Source organism: Oncorhynchus masou, chromosome 10 (assembly GCF_036934945.1).
Source record: "Oncorhynchus masou masou isolate Uvic2021 chromosome 10, UVic_Omas_1.1, whole genome shotgun sequence".
In the NCBI taxonomy this organism is placed as follows: Eukaryota; Metazoa; Chordata; class Actinopteri; order Salmoniformes; family Salmonidae; genus Oncorhynchus; species Oncorhynchus masou.
Window position 1 is genome coordinate 50,074,167 of NC_088221.1, and position 21,740 is coordinate 50,095,906.

At 41.4% G+C, this 21,740-nt stretch overlaps 1 pseudogene; it reads right to left on the reverse strand.

The window, feature by feature from the left end:
- Window positions 1-4,623: 4,623 nt before the first annotated feature.
- Window positions 4,624-8,015, reverse strand: LOC135547722 (tubulin alpha chain-like; annotated as a pseudogene).
- Window positions 8,016-21,740: the final 13,725 nt, after the last annotated feature.

Sequence of the window (21,740 nt, forward strand, 5' to 3'; positions counted from 1 at the left end):
CTGTCTCCAGTTACACATTCATTCTGAAGCTATATAAAAGCCAGTGTTCTGTTCAGGAGTTTTTTTTTGGCTGGGAGGTCATTGCAGAGAGATGGAATGTGATAGAGAATCATTGCTGAGAGGAGGCTGATGGCTGTGGATAATTTACTATGTTAGTTGTTGGTAGCGGTTGGTATGCTCAGTGAGTTTGTTGCTCAGATAGAGCTTATTTGATGTTCTTTGTTTCTTAGTTTGTTTGAGAAATTATTTGCTCTCCTGTTTCATTTGTTCCCAGGGGGGAAGGGGAAGGCACCTAGGGAGTGCTTAGGCAAGAGGCCCGCGGGCATACATATACCCGTAGTATATTCACTGTCTAGGCACAATAGGTAAGACCTGGGCGGACCACCCCCTGTATTTTGGTTAGGGCACCAGGTGGTGCTAAATTAGGTAAGTATTGGTTAGGCAGGTAAGATAGGACTGGGGGCTTTGAGATTTACTTTCTTTGCTTTGGTTCCGTCCAGCCCCTTTTCCCCATATTACCGTGTAAAGGAATAAAGTCCTTGTAAACGGTACCACATTCTGTCTGTTGTCATCCTTACTCGCACCTACAGTCCATACCTTTTTCACTTCATGGAGAGTTGAGTTGTAGCAGGGTGTTGCGTAACAAGAGGCGTGCGTAACAAGACCACTAATCAACCATTTTGAGAACACTAATCAACCATTTTGAGAACACTAATCAGCCATTTTGAGAACACTAATCAGCCATTTTGAGAACACTAATCAGCCATTTTGAGAACACTAATCAACCATTTTGAGACCACGAAATCAAACAAACCCACCGGTTTGAGACCATAAAATCAACCATTTTGAGACCACAAAATCAACCAAACCCGCCGGTTTGAGACCAAAAAATCAACCGTTTTGAGACCACAAATTAACCATTTTGAGACCACAAAATCAACCATTATGAGACCACAAAATCAACCATTTTGAGAACACAAATCAACCATTTTGAGAACACTAATCAACCATTTTGAGAACACTAATCAACCATTTTGAGACCACAAAATCAAGCATTTTGTGACCACAAAATCAAGCATTTTGAGAACACTAATCAACCATTTTGAGAACACTCATCAACCATTTTGAGAATACTAATCAACCATTTTGAGGCCACAAATCAACCATTTTGAGACCATAAATCAACCATTTTGAGACCACAAAATCAAACAAACCCACCGGTTTGAGACCACAAAATCAACCATTTTGAGAACACTAATCAACCATTTTGAGACCACTAATCAACCATTTTGAGACCACTAATCAACCATTTTGAGACCACAAAATCAACCAAACTCGCAAATTAACGCTGCTAACAGCTGTGTTGAAAAAAAGTTAACCTTTTTTTTTTTAACAACGTGTGCGGACCCCCTGCAGTACCCACAGATTGACAACCACTGGGCTAGTGTTAGGGGCTAGTGTTAGGCAGAGACATTCTGCATACCACTGATGAGAAGGAAGTCTGAACTCAATGACACAGGACAGGTGTCAGTCACCTAGAGATGGAAAGAGATCTTAACTTTGTATCTGTCCCATTATGATTTCTGTGACAGCACGGGCAGCACCGTTGAGGCCATCACCATTTTAAAGTTGTACATTTTCTTCTTTTTTGGTATGTAAAAAAAATGTCAAGCAAATATTGGCGATTTACCAGCACCTGCAGTGCTGGAGTCCTGAAACACATCAGGTGTCATTTATTTATTGTGGCCAGTAGATGGCAGTAATATAGTTTAAAGCCATTTACAAAACATTATTTACATTTACATTTTTACATTTAAGTCATTTAGCAGACGCTCTTATCCAGAGCGACTTACAAATTGGTGAATTCACCTTCTGACATCCAGTGGAACAGCCACTTTACAATAGTGCATCTAAATCATTAAGGGGGGGGGGGGTGGTGAGAAGGATTATACAACCCAATTTGAAGAAGAAAATGCTCTGATCATTGGCATATTGCTCCCACATCACCGCTGACTACTTTAAAATGGTGTAAGCCTTTAATGGCAATGTCCATGCTAAAACAGGTCATTTTCAAGTAGACATATCTGGTGGTGCCAGTCCTTAGTGTTCCACATTCTGCACCACCACTGTACATTAGGTTACAGTGCCACCTACTGGTTACAGATGAGAATATTAGAGCTGCAACGTGTCACTGCTTGGTGTATGTGATGCTTGCTTGGTGGAAATGTTAAGAGAAAATAGCCCATTCACATCAGAGTATAGAGACTATAGGCAAATAATACAAGTATCTCAAACCAAGTTTGCTGCTGGAGAGGCTACCACTCAAGGGAGATACATCTCAAATTGTAATCATTGTGATGGAAATGTTATACTTGTGCTTTTCTATTTACCAATTTCTATGTTCTACGTTTGTGCTTTTCTATAAACCAATTTCTATTTTCGTGCAAGTGACTGACTAAACGAATCCTCACTATCAGTAGCTGCAATTTGGCAGTACGCCCAGACCTTGTTTGGAAAATGTAAGATATGCCCTAAACTAAACTGTTGTTCTGGTCTCTCTCTTACTCTCTCGGTTATGGTGAAGGTGACCACAGATGGTGTGTAGATGCATGGAAGGGATCATTTGACCAAGAATAGTGTGAACCTCCACCCCCTCTTTATCCGGCTGAATGGCAACAATAGCGTTCCTTCACCACGTCTACCATGAGACTTGAGTCCGAGCCAGCAACCTGCCTTTTTCTCTCAGGAGTGTGACATGGGGTCCATGTGGAGTGAGCATGGAGAGACCCAGTCCAGACATCTCTCATGCTGCTGGTGTACCGGTCGGATTCATGGACAAAGACATAACGGACTGTAAAGGACATCATCAAGGGCCATCCACTTCGAACATGTGCCATTAAAAAGGACGAACACTGTCTGAAGAAGAACATGAACAAAGGAGTCCAGAAGGGTGAGGGAGATTTAGGGATAATTGTGTAGGTCTGCACACTGCGAAATGTATAGTAATTTAAGACTAAGAATGTATTGAGATACCCAATCTGACATTGCAACAAATGGAGGCCATGATGAGAAAAGTAAAATGCTAGAAATATGTTATCAATAGTTATAATTATGATTTGGAAAGGCGAGGCACTATGTGAGGAGCCACTAGATTGTAGCTTGAGCTAACCTTGCCCCAATCTCATTCTTATCAAGGTCGGTGTGAAACTGTTACAACCTGTGTTCTCTCTCTCTTCCCTGTGAAATGCTAGTAACATGCTGTAAGGTGAACTGTGCCTCTCTGGCTGATAAGATCTTCAGCAGCTATCGTGCTTTCTGCTCCTCCAGAGGATGGAGAGTTAGATGCCAACTCTGGGTGGGCTCCCATTTCCTCCCTGTAGATACGGACGATGAGTAATGATTGAAAGTTGTTTTCATTTAACAATTGTTATTAAACAAGGTTTATTATTGTGACTTAAGTTGATGTCCCAGGGACAGTTAGTGAAGAGCATTGCTCAATCCAAACCCGAGTCGTGTTAAGAGATATGGAAGCAAATATCAATAGCGGTTAACATTGAGCCATTTATTCACCTCAATACTCACTCCCATTAATATAAGTATAGAAGTATAGCCTTTATTATGATTGTAATATTACCATACTATTTGGATTATACAACTTTAATAGGAGTATCGAATATTTTGATATAGAAGCTAAAAACGTAAATGTTTACATTGAAATGTAATGATTATCACACAAGTGATGATTAGGGGCGGCAGGGTAGCCTAGTGGTTAGAGCGTTGGACGAGTAACCGAAAGGTTGCAAATTCAAACCCCCGAGCTGACAAGATGCAAATCTGTCGTTCTGCCCCTGAACAGGCAGTTAACCCACTGTTCCTAGGCCGTCATTGAAAATAAGAATTTGTTCTGAACTGACTTGCCTAGTTAAATAAAGGTCAAATGAAGGTTATGAAGTGTCTGGGTTTGAAGTGTTTACATTAGCTGTCAATAGCGGGGATTTAGGAGTATTGAATATAGAAGCTAAAAATCTAAATGTTTACATTAAAATGTAATGATTATTATCATCACACAAGTGATGAGGATGGAATGCGATTGACATTTTATACTTGTGCTTTTCTATTTACCAATTTCTATTTTCATGCAAGTGACTGGCTGAACGAATCCTCACTATCTGCAATTTGGCAGTACTCCCAGAACTTCATTTGAGAATGAAAGATATCAACGGTTCAAGACCTCAGCTGAGAGAAGAACCCTCGTGAGGTATCTGTCTGTCACATGTTTTGAACCAGTGTTGGTCGGGTCACATTAATGAAACAAAACGGTAATGATGAATTAATTATGCAAATTTAACTTGTGTGTATAGCCGTTTAGGACAACTGCCGGGACTGCCCCGGCAGAGCTCCTGATTGACGTGTACTATGGTGCACTGAGTTGGATGGAACCTCTCCAGTGAGCTGGCAATAAAGATTAATTTAAGATTGAATTTGAGTCTCCCTGTGGAAGACTGTCCACAACATCAGCATTAACCAGTTTGGCAGAAATGTATTCAAGTTTAATGCCTACCAAATATCAATAGCTGTCATCAAAATATCACTTAGGCTAAAAAGGATGCAGTGACGTCTACCTGAAACACATCGTGTCATTTATTCTATTTCAGTAGGCTACAACCATATTTGCACAGGTGGGGTCAGTACCTTGATGCAATTCCTACATTGACTGGTAGAACTTACTCACGGAGAACTCATTAACGGCTGCTGCAGAAGTTCAACAGATTTGCCAAAAAAAAAAACTCATTTCACATTCTTTTTTTTTTGGTCTAGACAAGAGACGTAGCGTGTTTATTGAGAATACACACAACATGACTAGATGTAACAGAGACTGTTAACACTGCAATGGGGAATGTGTTGCTGTCATGTTAAGTGTAGGACTCCAACAGTCAGTGTTGGAATGTAGGGTGGCAAAGCATGTTTAGCCTTTTAATATTCCTCTCCCTCCTCATCCTCTTCTCCCACGCTGTCAGTGCCCACCTCTTCATAATCCTTCTCCAGGGCTGCCATGTCCTCTCTGGCCTCAGAGAACTCTCCCTCCTCCATGCCCTCACCAACATACCAGTGCACAAAGGCTCTCTTGGCATACATCAGGTCAAACTTGTGGTCCAGACGGGCCCAGGCCTCAGCGATGGCTGTGGTGTTACTCAGCATGCACACGGCCCTCTGGACCTTGGCCAGGTCTCCTCCAGGAACCACCGTAGGGGCTGGTAGTTGATACCCACCTTGAAGCCAGTGGGACACCAGTCCACAAACTGGATACTCCTCTTGGTTTTGATGGCAGCGATGGCAGAGTTGACATCTTTGGGAACAACGTCACCACGGTACAGGAGACAACAGGCCATGTATTTGCCGTGACGAGGGTCACACTTCACCATCTGATTGGCCGGCTCAAAGCAGGCGTTGGTGATGTCAGCGACTGACAGCTGCTCGTGATAGGCCTTCTCAGCGGAGATGACTGGGGCATATGTGGCCAGAGGGAAGTGGATACGGGGGTAGGGCACCAAGTTGGTCTGGAATTCTGTCAGATCAACATTCAGGGCTCCATCGAAACGCAGGGAGGCAGTGATGGAGGAGACGATCTGACCAATGAGCCTGTTGAGGTTGGTGTACGAGGGACGCTCAATGTCAAGGTTCCTACGGCAGATGTCATAGATGGCCTCATTGTCCACCATGAAGGCACAGTCAGAGTGCTCCAGGGTGGTGTGAGTGGTCAGGATGGAGTTGTAGGGCTCCACCACAGCCGTGGACACCTGGGGAGCTGGGTAAACGGCGAACTCAAGCTTAGACTTCTTTCCGTAGTCGACAGACAGACGTTCCATCAGCAGGGAGGTGAAACCAGAACCAGTGCCTCCTCCGAAGCTGTGGAAGATGAGGAACCCCTGGAGACCTGTACACTGGTCAGCCTGAATGGAGAAATGGTACAATAACATTGTTAGATGTTATCTTATGTTACAGCAGTAAGAGGAGAATGGAGAACCTGTTTCCATGTTCTACCTAGAACCATAAAGGGTTCTTCGGCTTGTCCCTGTAAGATAAACTTCTACCTGGAACCATAAAGGGTTGACACACCTTAAGAACCCTTTAAAACGCTTTCTTCCATAGAGCAGGTTTCTGAAGAACCTTCTAGAATGAAAAAGGTTCTGTGTAGAACCCTAGTTAGAGGCCTGATGACTCACCAGTTTGCGTGTCCTGTCCAGCACAATGTCAATGATCTCCTTGCCGATGGTGTAGTGACCGCGGGCGTAGTTGTTGGCAGCATCCTCTTTACCAGTGATCAGCTGCTCAGGGTGGAACAACTGACGATAGATACCTGTCCTCACCTCATCTGAAAAACAAAGGTAGAATATCCTAATATTTTGAATATGAGGAATATCTTGGGACAGAATATCAAATCATTCAAAGCTTGTAAACCATAATCCAATAGGAAATCTCCAGGATATCAAGAGTCTCATCTTACCGATGACAGTGGGCTCCAGATCTACAAAGATGGCACGGGGGACATGCTTTCCGGCTCCGGTCTCACTGAAGAAGGTGTTGAAGGAGTCGTCTCCACCTCCACGTGTCTTGTCACTGGGCATCTGTCCGTCCGGCTGGATCCCATGCTCCAGGCAGTACAGCTCCCAACAAGCGTTACCCATCTGGACTCCGGCTTGGCCCACATGCATGGAAATACACTCACGCTGAGAGAGAGAAGGTACAAGACATCAACTACATGGAAACTTGAATCAAAATAGTGATGTGCACTTTTATTGTAGGTTTAAAGCAGTTTCAGAGTATAAATGAGTAAACCAACATGACATGTATTTTTTTAAGATATGGTGAAAGCAAGGTTGTCTTTGGCAGTATCACTTTCATTGTCCTTATTTATTTTAATCTCCTTCTATGTAGCATCTATCTATGAAAGTAATATGTTCTCATGGGAAAGGCCTGGATTTGACTGAACGGTGAATTCAGTATGGCCACCCATTTAACAAAAGGGACATGTAAGCGAATTGATTGGCTAGGCTATTCTGCTGTGCCACCATCTTGCAAATCCTCTATCTGCCATTTAACCACAGATCGTCATGCATGACCCTGTATCTTTAAGAGCAGAGAACCAGGGTGAAAAGGGAGTGCCTCGTTGACCCCCCCCCCCCCCTCCCCCCCCCCCCTCCCCTCCCGCCATCCGGGCCAGCTGCCCACCCATTGCAGTGTAAAACAGAGATAGCTACATAAAATGGCAACCATCTCAGACTGCCCCTCCCTGTTCTCCTTTGTGCCTCCTCATGTCGCATAGAACCCCCCCCTCCCATGTAAAAATCAGCAATTAATGTCTTTGCCCTGAAGCAAAGAGGTGTTCCATCTACACAGACTGTCATTGTTATTCCTACTTGGAACACCGACATCTAACCCACATTTGATGTTTGGCTACAGATGATTCTGTCACAATAAAATAAAAATATATATATATATATTATAATTTGACCTAAATTACATGTATCATTATATCAGTTGAATACATAACACCTTAAAATCGCCATATGAAAAAGAGGAAACGCATATAATCAGCTGATAATATCATAAGGGCGGGAATCAGCGCAATTGCGCATTAGGTTGGGTGAGCCTACCATGCTGATATGTTCTTCCTGCATTCATTTTGACACAAACAGTCCGTTAAAAATAATATCTAGTACGATTAGTACACAGTATTTCGTTTTTTTTAGAGCAGTAGGAAATAGTTTTCGGAACATGGTCTTTATGTACAGAATCCATCGTCCACATGCTTTTCAGATTGAAAAAACAAGTATATGATTCGATCATACGAATACCATGTGAAATAAAGATGATTTTATTATCTACATCAGCAGTCAGTACTCACCATTTTGTCTGGTTTTCTTTTCCTTCACAGGCTGACGTTGAGGATTCAGAAGAGAAGGCAGAACTGCAGAAGAAATGAAGAGGTGGGGGGTTTTATAGACCGGGAAGCAGACAGACCGGAAGGTAAGCGACAGCGGTCTGCTTGGCGGGAGAGACTGTTGGTGGGTCATTCTGGCATTTAGGAAAAATAGTTTAGAATCTTTTTTTTTATTATTATGTATTTGAGTACATCCTAAATCAACTAATATGGCAGTTGAATGACTTAACATAATTTGTACCATTTTGAAGGGCAGGAGATGCTCAAATCTAACCCTTTTTAAAAAGTATTTACTAAAATGATATATGATCAATTATTTTGCTCACAATGTTATTTACCTTCATTTAAATTGACGAACACCAAGTGGCACCACATGACATACTAAAAGGGTGTGATTAGCTAAGAATTTTCTCTAATATTGACCCCTCACCAATAACAGTTTGCCTCTGGAGGGAATGCTCAAGGATCTTGTATATCTTTGTAATTAGGGATTTAAGGCAGTAACAACATTGAAGTGAGGAACAGACATGATGCTAGTAAATAGGTATTTTAGTCGCCTTCTTTGTTGTTATTGATATTTACAATATCAAATAAGTTTATTCACTATCATTCAAAATAATATATTGATTTCTCTAAATCCACAGAACATGCCATTTCAACTCGACACATCAGTAGTAGAACCAGCCAATTTGCTTACTCTAAGTTCTTGCGTATGTTTAAAATGCGTAAACATAACGTTGTGCAGTATAAAGGACTTGCATTATGTTTTATCATTGATAAACAGTTCAATATAAACAAAAACATGTATAATGAATAACTATTTGTCATTTTAAAGTGTTTTTTTTTTGTGGTTGCAAAGGCAAGGAATGCAAATGCCACCGCAATTGAAGAACAACCCTGGTATGAAAATAACAAGGAAGTCCCTCCCTCTTCTCACAGAGAGGCTGACTGGCTGACTCTCTCTCTCTACGCAGATACGAATTTGGGGTATTGAGCTGTGGGATAGCATAGTCAGTGCTCTCCGGGATCCTTGGGACGTTCCTGCCCTTATATAAACCATTTTAACTTAAATTGGGTAGCAGCTACTCTTCCTGGGGTCCAAACACATTAATAAGGCACTTACATTACATATAAAACTGAAAAATAAAACAGTACATCATATAACATTACTACACCACTACATATCTACAATACAAAATGTTTAATAAAAACAATACAACAATATTACAATATGCAGTGCATTCAGAAAGTATTCAGACCCCTTGACTTTTTCCACATTTTGTTACCTTTTTTTCTCATCAATCTACACACAATACTCCATAATGATATCACAATACTCCATAATGATATCACAATACTCCATAATGATATCACAATACCCCATAATGATATCACAATACCCCATAATGATATCGCAATACTCCATAATGATATCACAATACCCCATAATGATATCACAATACTCCATAATGATATCACAATACCCCATAATGATATCACAATACTCCATAATGATATCACAATACTCCATAATGATATCACAATACTCCATAATGATATCACAATACCCCATAATGATATCACAATACCCCATAATGATATCACAATACTCCATAATGATATCACAATACCCCATAATGATATCACAATACTCCATAATGATATCACAATACCCCATAATGATATCACAATACCCCATAATGATATCACAATACCCCATAATGATATCACAATACCCCATAATGATATCACAATACCCCATAATGATATCACAATACCCCATAATGATATCACAATACCCCATAATGATATCACAATACCCCATAATGATATCACAATACCCCATAATGATATCACAATACCCCATAATGATATCACAATACCCCATAATGATATCACAATACCCCATAACGATATCACAATACTCCATAACGATATCACAATACCCCATAATGATATCACAATACCCCATAATGATATCACAATACCCCATAATGATATCACAATACCCCATAATGATATCACAATACTCCATAATGATATCACAATACCCCATAATGATATCACAATACTCCATAATGATATCACAACACTCCATAATGATATCACAATACCCCATAATGATATCACAATACCCCATAATGATATCACAATACCCCATAATGATATCACAATACTCCATAATGATATCACAACACTCCATAATGATATCACAATACCCCATAATGATATCACAATACCCCATAATGATATCACAATACCCCATAATGATATCACAATACTCCATAATGATATCACAACACTCCATAATGATATCACAATACCCCATAATGATATCACAATACCCCATAATGATATCACAATACCCCATAATGATATCACAATACCCCATAATGATATCACAATACCCCATAATGATATCACAATACCCCATAATGATATCACAATACCCCATAATGATATCACAATACTCCATAATGATATCACAATACCCCATAATGATATCACAATACTCCATAATGATATCACAATACCCCATAATGATATCACAATACCCCATAATGATATCACAATACCCCATAATGATATCACAATACCCCATAATGATATCACAATACTCCATAATGATATCACAATACCCCATAATGATATCACAATACCCCATAATGATATCACAATACCCCATAATGATATCACAATACCCCATAATGATATCACAATACTCCATAATGATATCACAATACTCCATAATGATATCACAATACCCCATAATGATATCACAATACCCCATAATGATATCACAATACCCCATAATGATATCACAATACTCCATAATGATATCACAATACCCCATAATGATATCACAATACCCCATAATGATATCACAATACCCCATAATGATATCACAATACCCCATAATGATATCACAATACCCCATAATGATATCACAATACCCCATAATGATATCACAATACCCCATAATGATATCACAATACTCCATAAAGATATCACAATACCCCATAATGATATCACAATACCCCATAATGATATCACAATACTCCATAATGATATCACAATACCCCATAATGACTGTTTGTTTTTGCAATTTTAATTCAAAATAAAAAACTGAAATATCATAGTTGCATAAGTATTCAGACCCTTTACTCAGTACTTTATTGAAGCACCTTTGGCAGCGATTACAGACTCGAGTCTTCATGGGTATGACAGTAAAAGACAATACAAGCTTGGCACACCTGATTTGGGGAGTTTCTCCCATTCTTCTCTGCAGATCCTCTCCAGCTCTGTCAGGTTGGATGAGGAGCGTCGCTGCCCGCCCCTCTTTCCTCTCCCCACCCCCCAACCCCTTCTCCCCTTCTCCCACCCCCCAACCCCTTCTCCCCACCCCCTCTCCCCAACCCATTCTCCCCACCCCCATCCCTCTTCCCTGCCCCCAACCCCTTCTCCCCACCCCCCACCCCCTTCTCCCACCCCCCAACCCCTTCTCCCCTCCCCCATCCTTCTCCCAACCCCACCCCCCAACCCCTTCTCCCACCCCCCAACCCCTCTCCCCCTCCCCCTCCCCATCCCTCTCCCCACCCTTGTCCCCTCCCTCACTCACCTCTCTTCCCTCCCCCATCCTTCTTCCCTAGACAATCCCTCTTCCCTACACCATTCTAGTTTCATAATTTCAACCTGTCCCTGACTACTATCAACCTACCATTTTGATAGTTAACCCACAAAACTAATTTGGTTATAAGCCTGTATGACCAGCCTTGTTGATAGTGCTGTTAAAAAGGTAGAGCAACGCTTTATAATGGACAGACTTCTCTCCATCTTAGCTACTGTTGTATCAATATGTTTTCACCATGACAGTTTACAATCCAGTGTTACTCCAAGCAGTTTAGTCTCCTCAACTTGCTCAATTTCCACATTATTCATTGCAAGATTTAGTTGAGGTTTAGGGTTTAATGAATGATTTGTCACAAATACAATGTTTTAGTTTTATAAATATTTAGGACTGAGCTTCTTGGACTGAGATAGTTGCATTGAAAGCATAAAGAAGTGGTAAATAAATAATAATAAAAGCACTTGGTATGTTTGTGGATGTTTTCACTCAAATCCTTTATTGAAATGTGTCACTGTGACAAATATTTTAGGGAAGGTACTACATCGGGTGTGGTCATTTCCCCATTCATTTCCCCATAGAGAAGGTACTACATCGGGTGTGGTCATTTCTCCATTCATTTCCCCATAGAGAAGGTACTGCATCGGGTGTGGTCATTTCCCCATTCATTTCCCCATAGAGATGGTACTACATCGGGTGTGGTCATTTCCCCATTCATTTCCCCATAGAGGAGGTACTACATCGGGTGTGGTCATTTCTCCATTCATTTCCCCATAGAGAAGGTACTACATCGGGTGTGGTCATTTCCCCATAGAGAAGGAACTACATCGGGTGTGGTCATTTCCCCATTCATTTCCCCATAGAGAAGGTACTACATTGGGTGTGGTCATTTCCCCATTCATTTCCACATAGAGAAGGTTCTACATCGGGTGTGGTCATTTCCCCATTCATTTTCCCATAGAGAAGGTACTACATTGGGTGTGGTCATTTCCCCATTCATTTCCACATAGAGAAGGTACTGGTCTGTGAGGCGTTTGACACATCCCACCTGTCAGATACTCCTCACTGTTTAATTGACTGATTCAACACCCAATATACAAGTTACCCTAAATAACAGCTCTCTTTCAAGACAAAAATAAAATGTATTATTTATTTCTCATTTGCCAAATACATTGTATAACAGACAGGTTATTATAAGGGCACATTTTCTATGGAAATTACAAGACGCATCCTGATTCTAAATCATAACGAAATTTGTTTTGTGGGGTTAACTTTCAAAATGGTTGATAGTAGTCAGGGATAGGTTGAAATTATGAAACTAGAATGGTATAGGGAAGAGGGGTTGTCTAGGGAAGAAGGATGGGGGAGGGGAGTGAGGTGGGGGAGAGAAGAAGGGTGGGGCAGTGGAAAGGAGGGGGTGTACCCTGCCCTGAACCTTAGCCACTGTCACTAGCTGGCTACCAACCCTGCACCTTAGAGGCTGATGCCTATGTAGATATACATGGAATCACTGGTCACTTTAATGTTTACATACTGCTTAACTAATTTCAGATGTATATACTGTATTCTAGTCAATGCCACGCCAACATTGCTCGTCCAAATATTTATATATTTCTCATTTCCATTGTTTTACTTTTAGATGTGTGTATTGTTGTGAATTGTTAGATGCTACAGCACTGTTGGAGCTAGGAAGAAAAGCATTTCACTACACCCGCAATAACATCTGCTAAATATTTATGTGTAACCAATACAACTTGTTTTGAGTGTGAGAGGGATGTAAGGGGGAGGGGAGTTCGAGGGGGAGAGAGGGGAGGATAGGGGTGGGGGAAGGGAAATATGGGCGTGGGAGAGAGGAGAGGAGACACCACCCGGGCTATAAAAGCTAAATTAGGTCCCCAGATAATGGAACTAACTTTAGTGAAAAAGGCCTTTGAAGATTCGGAGAAAACGTGCAGAAGCTTTGAAGCTTTCGCAAGGAGGATTCCAGAAATCTCGACCTGAAGCGTCTACCTATAAAGGAAAAATCCACTCATTCCTATAATTTACAGTGTTACAGAACAATATATTTTTTAGTGAACAAATAATTGATTTGTTATATAATACGGGTGGTAGCGACATGTGAAAATCGATGTGGAAATCTGTTGCAGCTCATGTCGACTACAAAAACCCACAATTCAATGCTCTCTCTATGGTCCGCGCGCAAGCAAGCGCAACACAATAATCCCGAACTGAATATCAGAGTTTGAAGTACCCAGTCAGCTGTAAAATCGCCTAAGCAAACTGCACTATCAATTTAGGAGTGTACAATCTCACCATGTTCAACCTGCAGATCGATGTGCCTCACAGAGTGGAGTCTGAAATTCGCAATGGCACCCTGGACTGGAGAAGCAGACAAATAGGAAACACGTTGTTAGACCCTCTGTTCAATTAAATTGCACATTTCTCTAGGTAGGAATATCGCCAAAAAAAAATATGATCAATGACTCATTCGAGAGAAGACAACCTCCCGCGTTATGACATCGACCGACATTGAAATCGCACGTGTATGATAGACGTTTTAGTGATCTACAATTGTCCCCATTAGTGTAACGAGAGCGGCTTTATCGCAACGCTTCGTCATAACGAGCGAATTTCTGCCTGCTTGAACGGTAATAGCTCAGATTCACATGAAATGACCCAGGCAATCGATCATCGCTCAGAGATGCACACAAAAACAATATAAATATTCAAAGATGGGTGATTCTTTTAGTGCTCCCTCCTCCATGCCCTTCCCCATGTCTTCTCTGGCCTCAGAGAACTCTCCCTCCTCTTCATAACCCTTCCCCATGTCTTCTCTGGCCTCAGAGAACTCTCCCTCCTCCATGCCCTTCCCCATGTCTTCTCTGGCCTCAGAGAACTCTACCTCCTCCATGCCCTTCCCCATGTCTTCTCTGGCCTCAGAACTCTCCCTCCTCCATGCCCTTTCCCACATACCAGTTGACATGTGTCACTGTCGCACTACGACAAAATGTTTTAGGGAAGGTACAACACAGGGGAGGGTGTGGTTTGTGAGACGTTTGACACAACCCGCCTGTCAGACACGGGTTTGTTTTTTCACTCCTCGCTAGTTGCTTGACTGATTCAACTCCCAATATATAAGCTACCCTAAATAACAGTTATCTTTCAAGAAAATACAAAATTAAAATAATGAATTATTTCTTTATTTCTCATTCGCCAAATACATTGTATAACAGACATTATTATAACAGCACAGTTCTATGGAAATTACAAGACTCTGTTGGCGTCATGATTCTAAATCATAACCAAATGAGTTCAGTGGGGAACCTTAAAATGGTAGGCTGAAAGTAGTCAGGGATAGGTTGAAATTATGAAACTCGTGTGGTGTAGGGAAGATGGGTGGGGGAGGGGAGATATCTGGGGGAGGGGAGAGGGGTCAGTGAGGTGTGAGGGAGGGAGGAGAGAGTGGTGAGGAAGGGGAGGAGAGAGTGGTGGATGGAGAGGGGTGGGGGAGGGGAGATATCTGGGGGAGAGGAGAGGGGTCAGTGAGGTGTGAGGAAGGGGAGGAGAGAGGGCTGATGGAGAGAGTGGGTGGGGGATAGGAGGGGAGAGAGGGTGGGGGAAGGGATTAGTGGATTTGTCGATTTCAGCCACACCTTTTGCTGACAGGTGAATAAAAGCACACAGCCATGCAATCTCCATAGACAAACATTGGCAGTAGAATGGCCAAACTGAAGAGCTCAGTGACTTTCAACGTGGGACCATCATAGGATGCCAGCTTTCCAACAAGTCAGTTCGTCAAATATCTACCCTGCTAGACCTGCCCCGGTCAACTATAAGTGCTGTTATTGGGAAGTAAAAATGTATAGGAGCAACAACGGCTCAGCCGCAAAGTGGTAAGCCACACAAGTTCACAGAACGGGACTGCCGAATGCTGAAGTGCATATTGCGTAAAAATCGCCTGTCCACGGTTGCAACAATCACAGCAAAATAACTGTTAGTCGGGAGCTTCATAAAATGGGTTGAAGTGGCTGGAGTGGTGTAAAGCTCGCCGCCATTGGATTCTGGAGCAGTGGAAATGCGTTCTCTGGAATGATGAATCACGCTTCACCATCTGGCAGTCTGACGGACAAATCTGGGTTTGGCGGATGCCAGGAGAATGTTACTTGCCCCAATGCATAGTACCAACTGTAAAGTTTGGTGGAGGAGGAATAATGGTCTGGCGCTTCAGCATACAATGTGATTCCAGCGGTGCTTCCAACTTTGTGGCAACAATTTGGGGAAGGCCCTTTCCTGTTTCAGCATGATGTTGCGAGATCGGTGTGGAAGAACTTGACTGGCCTACACAGAGCCCTGACCTCAACCCCATTGAACACCTTTGGAAAGGGAAAGGGAAAGTAGGATACCTAAGTCAGTTGTACCACTGAATGCCTTCAACTGAAATGTGTCTTCCGCGTTTAACCCAACCCCTCTGAATCAGAAAGGTGCGGGGGGTTGCCTTAATCGACATCCACATCTTTGGGATGAATTGGAACGCTGACAGCGAGCCAGGCCTAATCGCCCAAGATGATTTTGGAATGAGATGTTCGACGAGCAGGTGTCCACATACTTTTGGTCATGAGGTGCAGCTTTATAGTGGGCAGCTAACAGCAGGTTCTGTGGCAAGAAAAAGTTTGAGAACCCTTTGGAATTACCTGGATTTCTGCATAAATTGGTCATCAAATTTGATCTGATCTTTATCTAAATCACAACAACAGACAAACAGTCTGCTTAAAGTAATAACACAAACAATTATACAATTTCATGTCTTTATTGAACACACCGTGTAAACATTCACAGTGCAGGGTGGGAAAAGTATGTGAACCCCTGGATTTAATAACTGGTTGACCCTCCTTTGGCAACAATAACCTCAACCAAACATTTTCTGTAGTTGCGGATCAACCCTTTTGTAAACTTCAAACTTCAGACGTGCAGCAATGTTTTTTTGGACAGCAGTGGCTTCTTCCGTGGTGTCCTCCCATGAACACCATTCTTGTTTAGAGTTTTACGTATCGTAGACTCGTCAACAGAGACGTTAACATGTTCCAGAGATTTCTGTAAGTCTTTAGCTGACACTCTAGGTTTCTTCTTAACCTCATTGAGCATTCTGCTCTGTGCTCTTGCAGTCATCTTTGCAGGACGGCCACTCCTAGGGAGAGTAGCAACAGTGCTGAACTTTCTCCATTTATAGACAATTTGTCTTACTATGGACTGATGAACATCAAGGCTTTTAGAGATACTTTTGTAACCCTTTCCAGCTCTATGCAAGTCAACAATTCTTAATCTGAGGTCTTCTGAGATCTCTTTTGTTCGAGGCCTGGTTCACATCAGTCAATGCTTCATGTGAATAGCAAACTCACATTTTGTGAGTGTTTTTTATATTGCAGGGCAGCTCTAACCAACATCTCCAATCTCATCTCATTGATTAGACTCCAGGTTAGCTGACTCCTGACTCCAATTATCTTTTGGAGAAGTCATCAGCCTAGGGAGTTCACATACTTTTCCCAACCTACACTGTGAATGTTTAAATTATGTAATCAATATAGACAAGAAATATACAATAATTTGTGTGATAATAGTGTAAGCAGACTGTGTTTGTCAATGGTTGTGACTTAGAGGGAGATCAGATCACATTTCTTGATGCAGAAACCAGGTCATTCCAAAGGGTTCACATACTTTTTCTTTGCACTCTAACTGTGGCTGTGAAGGCCCCCGGGGCCCTGGTCATAAGTAATGCACTGTATGGTGAATAGGAGGCCATTTAAATCTGTACTGGACACAAGTAGAGAGGACAAAGAGTCTGATACCATCATCATTATCATCACCAACACCACTACCATCATCATCACCAGCATCATCATCATCATCATCACCACCACCACCACCATCAGCATCACCAGCAACACCACCATCACCACCAGCATCATCATCACCACCACCATCATCACCATCACCACCATCAGCATCATCATCATCACCACCACCATCAACATCATCACCACCATCAGCATCATCACCATCATCATCATCACCACCATCAGCATCATCACCACCATCATCAGCATCACCATCAGATCCATAAAAGAGGTAAAACTCTGCTGTGCACTGAGTAATAACACGTATTGGAGTATGTTGAATTTGTGAGATCATGTTATTGAGCACTTCTAGTGGGGGGTTTCTTTTCACGAAAATGTGTCCAGCGCAGAAAGAAGAGCCTGTATCAAATGTGTTCATAAGGCTTAAGGGCTGAATCACACGTTTGCATTATGTAGAACTGTGTGTCAAAGGAGTGATTGACTTCTGGGGGTGTGTTATGTTTTTAGGTTTTCATTCATCTTGTCACCCAGAACCAAGATGGTCACGAGATACTTATTCATCTTGTCACCCAGAACCAAGATGGTCACAAGATACTTGTTCATTTTGTCACCCAGAACCAAGATGGTCACGAGATACTTGTTCATCTTGTCACCTGGAACCAAGATGGTCACGAGATACTTGTTCATCTTGTCACGCAGAACCAAGATGGTCACGAGATACTTGTTCATTTTGTCACCCGGAACCAAGATGTTCCAGAGATACTTGTTCATCTTGTCACCCGGAACCAAGATGGTCACGAGATACTTGTTCATCTTGTCACCCAGAAACAAGATGGTCACGAGATACTTGTTCATCTTGTCACCCAGAACCAAGATGGTCACGAGATATTTGTTCATCTTGTCACCCAGAACCAAGATGGTCACGAGATATTTGTTCATCTTGTCACCCGGAACCAAGATGGTCACGAGATACTTGTTCATCTTGTCACCCAGAACCAAGATGGTCACGAGATACTTGTTAATTTTGTCACCCGGAACCAAGATGGTCACGAGATACTTGTTCATCTTGTCACCCGGAACAAAGATGGTCACGAGATACTTGTTCATCTTGTCACCCGGAACAAAGATGGTCACGAGATACTTGTTCATCTTGTCACCCGGAACCAAGATGGTCACGAGATACTTATTCATCTTGTCACCCAGAACCAAGATGGTCACGAGATACTTGTTCATCTTGTCACCCAGAACCAAGATGGTCACGAGATACTTGTTCATCTTGTCACCCAGAACCAAGATAGTCACGAGATACTTGTTCATCTTGTCACCCGTAACCAAGATGGTCACGAGATACTTGTTCATCTTGTCACCCAGAACCAAGATGGTCACGAGATACTTGTTCATCTTGTCACCCAGAACCAAGATGGTCACGAGATACTTATTCATCTTGTCACCCAGAACCAAGATGGTCACGAGATACTTGTTCATCTTGTCACCCAGAACCAAGATGGTCACGAGATACTTGTTCATCTTGTCACCCAGAACCGAAATGGTCACGAGATACTTGTTCATCTTGTCACCCAGAACCGAAATGGTCACGAGATACTTGTTTTTCTTTTAACAGTGTTGTTCATTGCAGAAAACGTCAACATGTGAACGTTTCAATATCCTGTGGACTGAATTCATGCTTTTTTTAATGGAATATTATTGAAACACCGTTCTAGTGAAACATTTTTGTTTTACTTGATCTTATAAAGCTGGTCTCACGCTTTGACTACAGGGACACATTGAGAGAGAGAGAGACCCACAGGCTGCCGAATACAATGTATGAAAGACCAGTTTCTGTCTTACTAAAGATTCTTATGTCCTTTGGAGAGGAAAGTAACAGAACATGTGCTACTTTGGTTCTGGGAACTCAATAGGTGTTAGTTACAGATAATTGAAAGGATGAAACACAATAGGTGCTCAGATTGACTTACCAAAACAACCTGCATAGCTAGAGCCTGAAGTACCGATATTAGATATTATCTCACTCTGTATCTCTCTCTATATCTCTCTATATATCTCTCTCTATATCTCTCGCTGTATCTCTCTATATATCTCTCTCTATATCTCTCGCTGTATCTCTCTTTATTTCTCTCTACATCTCTCTCTATATCTCTCTCTATATCTTTCTCTATATCTCTCTCTATATATCTCTCTATCTCTCTATATATCTCTCTCTGTATCTCTCGCTGTATCTCTCTCTGTATCTCTCTCTATATCGCTCTCTATATCTCTCTCTATATATCTCGCTGTATCTCTCTGTATTTCTCTCTATATCTCTCGCTGTATCTCTCTCTATCTCTCTCTGTATTTCTCTCTATATCTCTCTCTATATCTCTCTCTATATCTCTCTATATATCTCTATATCTCACTCTGTATCTCACTCTGTATCTCACTCTATATCTCTCGCTGTATCTCTCTCTATATCTCTATATCTCTCTCTATATCTCTCTCTATATATCTCGCTGTATCTCTCTCTATATCTCTCACTATATCTCTCTCTATATATCTCGCTGTATCTCTCTCTGTATCTCTCTCTATATCTCTCTCTATATATCTCGCTGTATCTCTCTCTGTATTTCTCTCTATATCTCTCTCTATATCTCTCGCTGTATCTCTCTCTATATCTCTCTCTGTATCTCTCTCTATATCTCTCTATATATCTCTACATCTCACTCTGTATCTCACTCTATATCTCTCGCTGTATCTCTCTCTATATCTCTCTATATCTCTCTGTATCTCTATATATCTCTCGCTGTATCTCTCTCTATATCTCTCTCTATATCTCTCTCTATATCTCTCTCTATATATCTCTCTATATCTCTCTCTGTATCTCTCTCTATATCTCACACTGTATCTCGCTCTGCATTGCCTCTGGTCATTATGAAGTCCAGTCCATTAACATGGTTACCACAATATCTGCTTTCAAGGACTTTAAAAACAAGCACAACAGCTTTACAGAACCCCCCAGATCTCAGACTTTATAACAGTGTTATAAATATATGCAGAAATCATATAAGATCCAGGATCTATTAGTTTACAGAAACACCCATCAATTCCATTCAGCATACTGTATTTCATCCAAGATATTTAAGCAAATACAATATGTTGAACGCTGTTATACTGTGTTCACCTTTGTTTTCCCATGATTCCCATGAAAATTTGATACTGTAAATTTTATTCAAATTCTGTTGATTACAACCAGACAATTCTTCACATGAAGTGCACTAAATCCGCTGGTAACCATATATAACTCGAGTAACGGCGTAATGCACCCCAACAATCTGAGGGGGCATGACCCCAACTCTCTATGGGCATGACCGCTCTGCACTCGTGCACCATTAAAACAACCACTCTGTAGCAAATGCACAAAGCTCTGCTTTCCCCTAATCTATTTTTTTTTATTTAAAGCAAGAGTATTCCATAAACACATCCCCCTGAACACAACTCATTTGCATGTGTTGAATTATTAATGTGTTTTCATTCTTGCAGAAGAAGAAAACATGTGTTATCTTTGCTGTGACCTATTTGGTTGTCATTGGTGAGGAGGATCCAAAGGTTGTTGTTTTTTTGTTTTTTATTTTTAACATAGTGGAGCTGCCATACAGACCTAATGAGTCACTGGGGACACATAGCCAATGAGATGGCTAGCTCGTCTGACAGGTCACAACCTGAAAGGCTCGATGACTTTGTTTGCTTCCTGAAGCTCGCAAAGAACCATTCCGTACCAACAAACAAGCGCACGCCCAGTCAAACATGAGCTTTATTCTTCTCTCTGAAAATACATTTCAATTCAAATTTTATATTTTTTTTGCTTCATTATTGGAATTAAAGCAACACATTGTGTTTTCCTAAAAAATAACTATCCAATTTATAATGCCTTGAGCTGTTAGTTGGATTATATATATATATATATATATATATATATATATATATATATATATTTTTTTTTTTTTATTGACTTAACTAGGCATGTCAGTTCTTATTTACAATGACGGTCTACACTGGCCTACACCCAGGCAATTGTGCGCAGCCCTATGGGACTCCCAATCACAGCCAATTGTGATACAGCCTGGATTCGAACGCCTCAAAGCACTGAGATGCAGTGCCTTAGACCGCTGTGCCACTCGGGAGCCAATATAGTTTTAACCCTTTAATTCAAACCAGATGACAAAAGGCTACCGAGTGGTGTTAATAACGCATGCGTTCTGCATACCACTGATGTGACGTGAACTCAGTGACACACAGGACAGGTGTCAAGTCGAACGTGTTCCACATT